This window comes from Triticum dicoccoides, chromosome 7A, assembly GCF_002162155.2.
Source record: "Triticum dicoccoides isolate Atlit2015 ecotype Zavitan chromosome 7A, WEW_v2.0, whole genome shotgun sequence".
Taxonomy (NCBI): domain Eukaryota; kingdom Viridiplantae; phylum Streptophyta; class Magnoliopsida; order Poales; family Poaceae; genus Triticum; species Triticum dicoccoides.
This window is the reverse complement of record NC_041392.1, coordinates 672,859,750-672,872,266: the sequence shown is the minus strand read 5'-3', so window position 1 is coordinate 672,872,266 and position 12,517 is coordinate 672,859,750. Positions and strand designations below refer to the sequence as shown.

Below are 12,517 nucleotides of genomic sequence, written 5' to 3'. Positions count from 1 at the left end.
TGGGCCTGCGGGGCTGGACGCGGGCCTGGCGGGCCTCGGCGGTGCGCGGGACAGCAGCGGCTGAGGTGGCGCTGTGTGATTTGTCGGAGGGGCGGTGCGGGCATGTCCGGCACGGAGGAAGACACATCCGGCGGCGCGAGGGAAAAAATTAGGGTTGCATCCGCGAAATTCGGAGGGAGCCACATATATATAGGTAGAGGGAGCTAGGAGACTCCAAATGAGGTGCGGTGTTCGGCCACGCGATCGTGATCGAACGGCCGAGAGGATGGAGGAGGTTTGGATGGGTTTTTGGGCCACTTTGAAGGGGTGTTGGGCTGCAACACACACAAGGCCTTTACGGTTCCTCGGTTAACCGTTGGAGTATCAAACGGACTCCAAATGGCACGAAACTTGACAGGCGGCCTACCGGTGGTATACCAATGCCGCTTGGCAAATCTCGGTCCACTCCCAGACAGTTTAACACCCGCACATGAAAAGAGGCAAAAGGGAGCGCCTGAGGACATAGAAGCGCCGGATTGCAAAACGGACAATGGGGAAAATGCTCGGATGCATGAGACGAACACGTATGCAAATGCCATGCACATGATAACATGATAAGAAATGCATGACACGCAAGCAAATGCAAGGCAACAACAGTGAATAACTAGAAGACACCTGGCGCAACGGTCTCGGGGCGTTACAACACTCCACCACTACGAGAGGATCACGTCCCCAGATCTAGAATGGCACCGAAGGGAAAAGGAAGAGGAAGATGAGAGGTAAAACTAAGTTGCTTCTTTGACAAACGAGTGAAACCAAAGAACCTTGAAAGGTTGAACAACTTCGAGAAAAGAATACAACGGAGATGAACGAAGTTGAAAACACTCCATTAGAAAAGAGGAACAAGGAAGAACAAATTCGGGTAGCACTCCGGTTGAAAAGTGATAAGAAACTAGATAAGATTAAAAGAACTAGAAGAGATGACACAACACTCCGGTTGAGAAGGGAGGTAAAACTTGTCAAAATGGGAAGAACTTGATAAGAGGGCACGACACTCCGGTTAAACGGTAAGCAAGGAAAGGAACATGATCTTTTGACAAAAATGGGATGATGGGTGGAGAGAGCAACATCACAAGCCTCCGAAAGAAATGAGAGGATGGAATGGAATGAACGGAGGAGAAAACAATAGATTCTACCTCGAATGAGCTTGAAAGCATCTTTAGGAGAAAGGTCGAATGGAGTTGTTGGAAAACCACCAACGAAAAGTGTAAGCTTATTGTGGACTTATGGAAACATCTCAAATTCTTGAGGTGAAATTTTGCCACTAACGAAACAATAGATTGGATTGATATCAACAAGGAACGAGAAACTTATTCCACCGGGAGGATAAATGAAGAAATTGGATCATTTATAAGCACCATAATTAGCAACAATCCTTAGGGAAGGCTTTAGGTGAAATATAACCCAAGATAACTCCAATGACAAGATTGATGGATTTAAAATATCTCATTCTTGATAACTTGTGAATCATGAAACCCGAAGGAAATTATCAAGAATGACATAACACCACCTCAAAAGATAAGGTAGAAAGAATTGCATTTCAATATGCAAGATGAAGAATACTTGAGCTCCTTTGAAAAGAATCTCAAAGAACACTTCAAGAAGGAATTAAATCCTTAAAGAACCATCATGTAGAGCCTCCATGAAGAACTCCGGTAATAAAGGATGACAAAAAGAAAGAGAAGTTGAGAATATAAGCTGAAGCCTTGGAATGATTAAATGGAGCTTTGCGACGAGATAATGCGGAAAACTTGAAACTCCGGAAAAGAAAAGATGAAAACAATCGAAATAGAGAATTTGATGAACCTCCGGAATAAAGAAATAATCACTTGGAAGACACAATAATAAGAATTACATTATGCATATCCCTCACCAATTAAATTGATGACAAGCAACGGATTTGGCATACCACTTATTCTCGTAGAAAGGACTAAGAAGAGATATGGCGCAAACTTGGGAAGGTCTTCAACGAACCACCGGTAGGATTTGGGAAGAACGAATGAATTGATATGGTAACGGAGGGAAGAGAGATCTTGAATGAACCACCATAAGAATTGAAAATGAACGAAATAAAAAAAAACAACGGGAAGAATTAGCAAATGAACGAAGAGATCATGAACTGATTAGAGGATATTTGAACGATGCACCAGTATGATTTGGAGAATGAGAGCTGAAAGTTGAGAACGAATAAACCCGAAATGATGATCTTCGGAGAATCGAACTGAAAAGACTACTGAATTGCTCTGGATGGTTGAAAAGAATTCTCACAATCAAAAACAATTATGCGAGGATGGCAACAAGCTAGAATCACGAATCTTGAAGAGAATGGAGCAAGATTTAAGAGAAACTCTTCTTCGGTCTTCAAATGTTGATAATGGCGATGAGAAACACCACTTTGAATTGTTGAGGCACTCCGGAATGAAGAATAGAAAGCTTGAGCCGACGGTGATAAGAATTTGACAGATCTTGGAGAAAGACATTTGACTGATGACAGTTCATTCTTACGTCAAACTTTGAAATGAATTTGAGAGTAACTCCGGAAAAAATTAGAAGAGTCAGGTAAGATCCTGGGAAAAGACCTGTGGGTTAGGGCCCACTCAAGAGAAACACTGTTGAAATGATTTAAAAGAGAGATTGCACCGGTTGAATTAAATGACTTGACTGAGATAACATCCTCGAAAGAGCTTGAACGAAAAAAACAGAGTGGAAACACGAATCTTCTGAGCTATCTTCAGCACTCCGGAACAAATGTATAGCGGGAGGTGAATGATTAAGAGGTGCACCGGCATGAGAAGATATTTGAAATAAGGAAAGGAATGATCAACACCAAAAGCTTGAATTGAAACCATCGGAGAAGAAAAGAATGAAGAATGATGAACTGAAAGCTCCGTTAGCATCTTCCTGAGAATCATCGGATAAGAATACTGAAAGAAAGAATGAAGAGACTTCACGGGAATAAATTGGATACTTGATGAAGATATAAAGTCCTTGAAGAAACAAGGGTGGGAGGGCGGGAAAAACAAAGGCAACTTGGGACGGATGAAACAAACACCGTTGAGAAGACTTAGAGTTGATCTTGCGGATGTTGAAAAAGATTAGATCCACTTGAAGAGGGGCACATCGGTTGGAAAAAAGAATTGAGATGACAACCTTGATGACCAAGAAGAATTAGTATTCACATAGAAATATGAGAACACCACTTAGGAAAGGTATGGAATCAACACTTGCCATTGAAGCAACTCGAATACCACAATCAAAACAAAACAAGGATTGGCTTGCAGGATAAGCCAGAACAAACATACGATAGAGATTTCTTCCGAAGTTTTCGTGGTGGGGCCCACACGGGCTCGATCATATAGCACCATCATGTACAAGGCAGTGCACATGACATACGAAGCGTCCCCGAGTCAGCATAGCCAAGGACTCTTTAAGACACAACGAGACCACTGTAAAACCAACTGTGGATAGGCGGACCACTAGACGTCGAACCCCAATTTCATATCATGCATCTGTCGGAAAGATATCCTAGGAGCTACTTGAATTCCCACTTATAAACTCCCGAAACTTTCCGGTTATGCAATCAGGTGTTGGGGATACAGGGGAAGCATAATATCTCACCCAAACTAGCAAATCCTACATCCAGCTGTATCCATCCTTCAACACATAACAAAGAAACCTTCGGAAATCGTCTACGTCAACCTTTGAAAAGCATCCGTTATACGAGTTATGGCAATACTCCCGAACTCCCGCCCAGTACTGGGTGGCGTCGAGGTTATCTCACCAACAACTGTATAAAAGAGATTTTCGATGTCGGCGAAACTCAGATATTCCAGAACTGCAACGATAAAATTGTGACGACAACACCTCGGAGCCCAACTCCCTGGGACACTGCCACAACCCCTAAATGTCAGGAGGCACCAAGCACAATGTTCTCGTCACAAAACCATCGGAACGATTCCAAGATACCCACGTGATCCTAATTTTTTTAGTGAAATTTGAGAAGAGAAGAGTCAAAACTCTACGTCAGGAGGCCTCACCAGAGCGAAGAAGGGACTGGGGAGTAAAAAGAATCTTACTCTCCGGTATATATAATCCTATAAGACTCAAAACATTTTTCTAGACTCAACAACGCCAACGATTCGATCAAGCAAGGGGGCTCCTAAGTCGGGGAAGGCTCTGATTACCAACTTGTAACACCCACTATGTGGCTATAACTCCCACGTGTCGGAGCACGACTTAGAGGCATAACCACATTGTAGGAATGTCGCAAGAGGGGTAATCTTTACACATCCCATGTACTGAATAAGAAAGAGATAAAGAGTTGGCTTACAATTGCCACTTCACACAATACATGAATATAGCATTACATCATCCAGAATACACTCAAGGTCTGACTACGGAACCAAAATAAAATAAGACCACCCCTAATGCTAGATCCCCGATCTCCCCGACTGGGCTCCACTACTGAACAACTGGAATCGAAACAACACAACAAACACGATCTTCATCGAGCTCCTCCTTGAGCTCAGTTGCGTCACCTGCACGGTATCATCGGCACCTGCAACTGGTTTTGGAAGTAATCTGTGAGTCACGGGGACTCAGCAATCTCACACCCTCGCGATCAAGACTATTTAAGCATATGGGTAGGGAAAAGGTATGAGGTCGAGCTGCAGCAAGCACTAGCATATATGGTGGTTAACATACGCAAAAGAGAGCGAGAAGAGAAGGCAAAGCATGGTCGTGAACTAGAAGTGATCAAGAAGTGATCCTGAAACTACTTACGTTCAAGCATAACACAAGAACTGTGTTCACTTCCCGGACTCCGCCGAGAAGAGACCATCACGGCTACACACGCGGTTGATGCATTTTAATTAAGTTAAGTGTCAAGTTCTCTACAACCGGACATTAACAAATTCCCATCTGCCCATAACCGTGGGCACGACTTTCGAAAGTTCAAATCCCTGCAGGGGTGTCCCAACTTAGCCCATCACAAGCTCTCATGGTCAACGAAGGATATTCCTTCTCCAAGGAAGACCCGATCAGACTCGGAATCCCGGTTACAAGACATTTTGACAATGGTAAAACAAGACTAGCAAAGCCGCCCGGATATGCCGACAAATCCCGATAGGAGCTGCACATATCTCGTTCTCAGGGCACACCAGATGAGCACTCCGTACAGCTAAAACCAAACCTCGAGTTTCCCCGAGGGGGCGCTGCAAAGGACTCTAGTTTGGACCAACACTAAGAAGAGCACTGGCTCGGGGGGGGGGGTGTTAAAATAAAGATGACCCTCGGGCTCCGGAAACCCAAGGGAAAAATGCTAGGTTGGGTCCATTATAACCCAACCGCGTAAGGAACACAAAATGAAGGAATATAACACCGGTATGACGGAAACTAGGGCGGTAAGAGTGGAACAAAACACCAGGCATAAGGTCGAGCCTTCCACCTTTTACCAAGTATATAGATGCATTAATTAAATAAGAGATATTGTGATATCCCAGCATATTCATGTTCCAACAAGGAACAAACTCCATCTTCAGCTGCAACTAACAACGCTATAAGAGGGGCTGAGCAGAGCGGTAACATAGCGAAACAACGGTTTGCTAGGACAAGGTGGGTTAGAGGCTTGACATGGCAATATGGGAGGCATGATATAGCAAGTGGTAGGTATCACGGCATAGAAATAGAGCGAGCAACTAGCAAGCAAAGATAGAAGTGATTTCGGGGGTATGGTCATCTTACCTGCAAAGTTCTCCGAGAAGACGAACGCTTGACCCTCGTAAACGTACTCAACGGTTACCTCGATCACGAACTCGTCTTCCGGCTCTACCCAAAGCAAGAACACAAGCAAAGGAAACCACAATCAACCACGGTGCAATGCACAAGCAACATGATGCAAAACATGGCATGACATGCGGGATGTGATATGCAATGCATATGCGAGCTCCAGAAGGAAAAGATGGAACCAGGCCTCAACTTGGAAAACCAAGAGTGTCGCTGGAAAGATGAGTTGATTTCGGTCGAAATCGATATAAAGATCACAGGAATCGGATGCATGGTTTGCAAATGGCAAGCAAAACAATAATGGCACTATTCTGCGATTAACAGCACGATGCCATCTAAAATGCATCAAGAAAAAATAAGCTACTGGACTCTAACATAGCAAAAAAGCACATGGCAGTGATCCACTCAAGATGCTTGACAAAGATGAACACTGAGCTACGGCTAAATCACACAAGAGCAGGTTCAAATAAGCATGGCAAAAGGGCAAAAGATATCAGCATCACAGACTTAGTAAAAATAACAACATGTCAGGATTTAACATCAGGAAGCAATGTTTAGAGCAAGTTAACAACATGCTACAGGAACATATCATGGGAAAGCAAGGCATGGCATGAAACTAATCAAAGCATATAACAAAAGTCCCTTACTGAACATAAGCCAAAAATGATCAGAAGATATGATGGCACCCATGTAAACATAGCAAGTTTCGTTAACAGATTCAGACTTAGCAAAAAACTGGACATGGCATAAACAAAATTATGAAGGCATGTTTGCGAGCTCGATGCACTCAACATAAGGCATTGCATGACAAGCTAAGCATACACCCAGCAAGAAGACATGATCAAGAAGCTATACATGGCAAGAACAATCTCATAGCATGCAAGGATCAACTACAACAACCTTGGCAAAATTGATTAACACGTAAACAATCTGCCATGAACATTTTCTAGCAAAAGTAGAGCAAGATTGAGTCATGCTAGGGTACCCCATAATTTCAAACAAAGGCATGGATGGATAGAACATAACAATATCTCAAAATGATCCTTACTAAACATGCTCAAAAGAGGCATGAATCACTCTGTAGCAACATGAATACATGGCATAAAAATAACATCAGGGAAATGACTTAGAAGAATTCTAAGTCCCTGAAATCAGCAACATCACGAGAGCTACTTTGCATGCTTGTGCTAGTCACCACATTGATCATAAAAATACATGGCATACACCCCTATAAAGATGGCATGGCATAGCCCAAAACACATGTAGGGCTCAAGTTCATAGGAGGCACACATTAATCATGGCAAAAATGAAAAATGTCCATAATCTGTTAAGAAATAGAAACTAACATTTTATAGCACTCTTGCAACAGCATTTAGGGCATCAAGATGGACTCAAACAAGCATGGTGCAATGGAACAAAATGAAGAGGACAATCATATGAACATTTTGATTTCTCATGCACGCAAAACAGAGCAGCAAGCACAAAGTTATGACATGATGAAGGAGGCATAAAAATAACACAGGTCCGGGACTTAGTGGAAATTATACCCCTCCGAGAAGTCAATGGGATGGAGCGGCGCGGGACGAAGGAAACCGGGCCGGAGGACGCGATGTTTGGATTGGGGGACGGGTGGATCTCATCCACCCGTGGTGGATCCGGCCGGTGCGGGGCTTCGGCGAGGAGAGCGGCGAACTCCGGCGATGTGGCAGCGGGGAGGCGGCAGAGGGTGGTCGAGGAGGTCGGGGTCGGGTGGATCCGGCCATGCCTCGCCATTTCCGGCCGGTCTCCGATGAAGGGCGACGCGGGGAACACGGGGCAGGGCGGCCGGCGAACTTCGGGCGGCGCGAGCGGGCGGCGAGCGGCGTGGCAAAAGATGGCAGCGGCGTGGCAAAAGACGGCGGCGGCGTGGCAAAAGACGGCGGCGGCGTGGCAAAAGACGGCGGTGGCGCACAGGGAGCGCGGCGGTGGCAGCGAGCGGCGGGAGGCGCGCCTCGGGCGGAGGGAGATCTCGGGCACGGGCAGCGGCGTTGGGCCCGCGGGGCCGGACACGGACCTCGGCGGCGCGCGGGACGGCGGCGACTGAGGCGGCGCTGCGTGATTCGTCGGAGGGGCGATGCGGACATGTCCGGCACGGAGGAAGACACGTCCGGCGGCGCAAGGGGAAAAATTAGGGTTGCATCCGCGAAATTCGGAGGGAGCCACATATATATAGGTAGAGGGAGCTAGGAGACTCCAAATGAGGTGCAGTTTTCATCCATGCGATCGTGATCGAACGACCGAGAGGATGGAGGAGGTTTGGATGGGTTTTTTGGGCCAATTTGTAGGGGTTTTGGGCTGCAACACACACACGAGGCCTTTACGGTTCCTCGGTTAACCGTTGGAGTATCCAACGGACTCCAAATGGCATGAAACTTGACAGGCGGTCTACCGGTGGTATACCAAGGCCGCTTGGCAAATCTCGGTCCATTCCGAGACAGTTTAAGACCCGCACACGAAAAGAGGCAAAAGGGAGCGCCGGAGGACATAGAAGCGCCGAATTGCAAAACAGACAACGGGGAAAATGCTCGGATGCATGAGACGAACACGTATGCAAATGCGATGCACATGATAACATGATATTAAATGCATGACACGCAATCAAATGATAAGGCAACAACAACGAATAACTGGAAGACACCTGGCGCAACGGTCTCGGGGCGTTACAAGAGGTGAACTAGGGTTTGAGAGGAGATGGTGCTGTTGAAGATGTTGATGGAGATTGCTCTCCCCAAGATGGGAGAGTTGTTGGTGATGATGATGACAACGGGAGGGAAGTTCCCCCGGCGAAATCGCTCCGCCGGAGGGCAAAGTGCTCCTACCCAAGTTCCGCCTCCAGGCGGCGGCGCGTCATCCTGAAAGTCCTCTTCTTATTTTTTCTAGGTCAAAATGACTTATATACCAAAAGATGGGCACCGGAGGTGGGCCGAGGAGGGCACAACCCATCAGGGCGCACCTAGGTGGGTTGTGCCCACCTGGTGGGCCCCCTGGCAGTTATTTGCTCCAATAATTCTTAAATAAGCCATAAAAAATCTTCGTGAAGTTTCAGCTTGTTTGGAGTTGTGCAGAATAGGTGGCCTGACGTAGCTTTTCCAGGTCCAGATTTCCAGCTACCAAAATTCTCCCCCTTGGTGTGTACCTTGCAAATTATGAGAGAAAAGGCATTAGAATTACTCAAAAAGCATTATTATGGATAAAAACATCGCAAATAACAGTAAGAATACATGATGCAAAATGGACGTATAAGGTCTATATTTTCCGTCTCTCTTCATCAGTTCAGACTTTTGAATGAGTTGGCTAGAGCATGAATTCAATATGGTATCCGAGCCAAGAGGTCTTGAGTTCAAGACCCTGCCAATATTATATTAAAAAAAGATTCTACGGCGTAAATAAACCCCACGTCTAAGGACTAAATAAGTCTAGACATGAGGGGGTGTTGAAATATAGTGCAAAACGTCGGCTACACGATTGCAGCTACGTCATAGACATCTCACATTTTTTTGCGCTTCCGGCGATTGCGGCTACACCAACTATGATGAGTTCTACATCGACCACGACTACTTCAACCACGACTTCATCACGATCGACAACCTCGACATCGACCATACGATTACGTCTACAACAACATATCGGCAACAACTCTAGTCAACAGCGGCCGCGTCATCACCAGCGTTCACGCCATTCCTGCTGTGACCGCGGGAGGGAAGAGAGGAGGGACAAGGAAGGCACCAGAAGGGGACACAGTCACCTCCCTAGGTGCCGACCCATCATAGAAGCAATTGATGATGGAGCAACGGAGAATACGAACACAAGACTTCAAACTCAGTCGTAATCGTTCGCTTCACTCAAGCTACGATTGAGGGGGAATGTAAGAGGTATAATTATGATAAGTTAGAGATTAGGGGTTAGAGATAGGAGAGGTTAAACCATGTACGACTTGCCATCTACTCCAAGTCCGTCTCCCTCATATTGTACTCCATATATACCCCTGCGAGGGTCAGATCAATACAACAACAACACACATATTCAGCTATACTATGATTTTCTACATCTTAATCTGTAGGTACATGTTTTGCAGGAGTTGTTTGCAAGTGAAGAGACCTTATACTAAAACCAACTAAAGTGTTCAATCATTTTTCCATGCTATGTTTGCATCGAACACTTAATGCTGAAAAAGGAAAAGGAGCAACAAAGTTCTAGAAATGTCATGCTTTTGATTACTTGTTTCATTGTGTAACTTTTAACTGCAAGTTGCAAAGCCCTGCACATATATGCATATCTTATTTGTTGCAGATTGCAAACATCTTGTGCTCAAGCATTCAACCTCTTCAGTGTTATGCTGTTATCAAAAGTTCACTCACACCTAGTTGTTGTTTGGCAAAACATTTTTCTACAATACTGGCGCAATATTCCAAACAAAACCTTATTTTTAGCTATTCTTATCTGGTGGTTCATTAATGGAAAGTTGGGCTCCGATGAGAGCCTTTAGATAGTGCATCATTACATTTACGAGGGATTTAAAGGTATGGTTTTCAACACGTTGTTATCCTCTTTTCTGTTTCACATCATATCACCGTATTTCCTTCAACACACTTCTCTTACAACTCCAAAATCGATAGTTTACCATAACGAAGGGTGTTGTAGTACTTAACATTTTTATCTCTGTCACCATAGCAATTGAAAAACTTCTGGAAGGATGTGACAGTAAATTTGCTACTGGAGATGAAGTCCAACTGGTGTGTGCTTTGTGCTAAATTTTGTTTTTTGTTTTGATAAATACCATTTATCCTAACAATACATTTTAGACCAATAATCGTTTTATTTATCAACAAGTTCCTGATACATCGATTAAGCCCTCTGCTATATGCCCCAAACAGGAGATGCATTACAACTTGATTTTCAATTTAGGATTACTAGTTTGACACTTAAATTACTGAATTGTTCATTGTAAGTTATTGATCGGTCTGTGCTTGTATATATTTTGTTTCGCTGTACAGGCGGTTGTCTTCCTTGCGCCCCAGAGCCACGCTGGCGTGACACACTTCGACATCAACATGGTACGAAACCTCTCATCTATTGTTTCATTCTTCCACATGTAGAACTAAATCATCATTCGCGAATGAACTCCCTATGATTACTTGCTGATAAGAAGCAACTGTTTCCTTGGAGTCGAAATATCTGCATTTGCAGAGATTTTACAAAGCTTACATAGAAATCCCAGGTTTTCATGTTGATGTGACGCGCGTTCGCTCCCTCAGTGAAAAATGTAGCTGTTTTTCGAGGCGTTTGTACTTTGTAATAAAACTCAGAGGTTCTTTTGGTGTCCATGGATGTAGAAGAAGCTTGCTCTTGTAGAAGTGAATTAGTTGATAATAATGCAATTCCCCTCATTTGGAAAAGAAATAACATGTTGCAGTTGATTTATTTGTATGTGCACTCTAGTCAATGTGCTCATGAGTAATAAAATTGGAGTGTTGTTTGTGTATGTGTTCTTCTGGGAGTGAACATAGTGTTTTTTTAGAAAAGGAGGATATCCCCGACATCTGTATCATTGTGATGCACACATCACATCCAATTTGTGAGCAAATTGGATGCAATAAGATCTTATATTATGATTGGATTTAAGAGACGAAGGGAGGATCTACTAAAATCTAAGTAAGAAGCTTTCGCAGTGAAGTACAAGATTGCCAAAATAAAAATAAAGCCACAAGAGACAGAAATAGGGACATATGCCCACACATAGCTCAATTTGGATCACCATCCAAACCACTTGCACATATCCCGTGCTGCTGTTCTCATCGATTGCACTCAGAGTGTGTTTGGATTGGGAACCAAGTGAAATGGAATGTCATGGTTCCATTCAACTAGAATGGGTCGATTCCATTCTTGGTGTTTGGTGCGCGCTAAAAGATGGAATGGAATGATTCGGTCTCCATGTTTGGTTGGAGACATATGATGGAATCAATTTAGTTCAAATTATTTTTTGCATGGAAAGGATGAGGTTACCTCGTATGTGTGTGTAAATTAGAGCAATAACACATGGAAAAGAGGGACCAATCATTGTACAAACATAATAATGGCCATATACGGACACTAACATAAACCACCACTGTTAAAACGTTGCAACAAGACCTAATAGCAGCATTAGAAATTGTAAATCCAATTTGGCGATGTCGCTCGTGAAGTTAGATAGTAGTTCTACTATCAAAGATAAGGATGGACAGATAAGCTTTAACTACAAGCAACCATTGGACGGGTTCGAGACGCCGACGGAGTGTGGACTCTCATCCAGACGAGGGACTCCGATGAGGGGGCCTCCGGCCAGGCGTCCATGCTGAGTTTGGTGGCGAGCACGTGGATCTGGCGCCCAGCCTCGGCGCCGGATGAAGGCAGCCATGAAGTTGTCAGTTACATGACGTCTATGCTCCTCCTATTCCTCCTTGTAGACTAGTAGGTCTCTAGCCGTGCCGTTTGCACTCACTTCTAGCCGCCACCGCTGAGATGAGAGGGAGAGGGGAATGGGAACTCCTGCTACTTGCTTGCCGTAGAAGACGCCCGCCACCCTGCTTCTGTTTTGTCATGACCCCATTTGCTTTCATTGCCGTGGCGCAGATCGAGAGAGAAAGAGAGAGAGAGAGAGAGAGAGAGAGAGAGAGAG

General features: G+C 44.6%; 1 pseudogene; it reads left to right on the top strand.

Moving 5' to 3' along the window:
- LOC119333856 overlaps positions 1–11,363 on the top strand; it is a 37,981-nt pseudogene extending 26,618 nt beyond the window's left edge.
- The last annotated feature ends 1,154 nt before the right edge of the window (positions 11,364–12,517 follow it).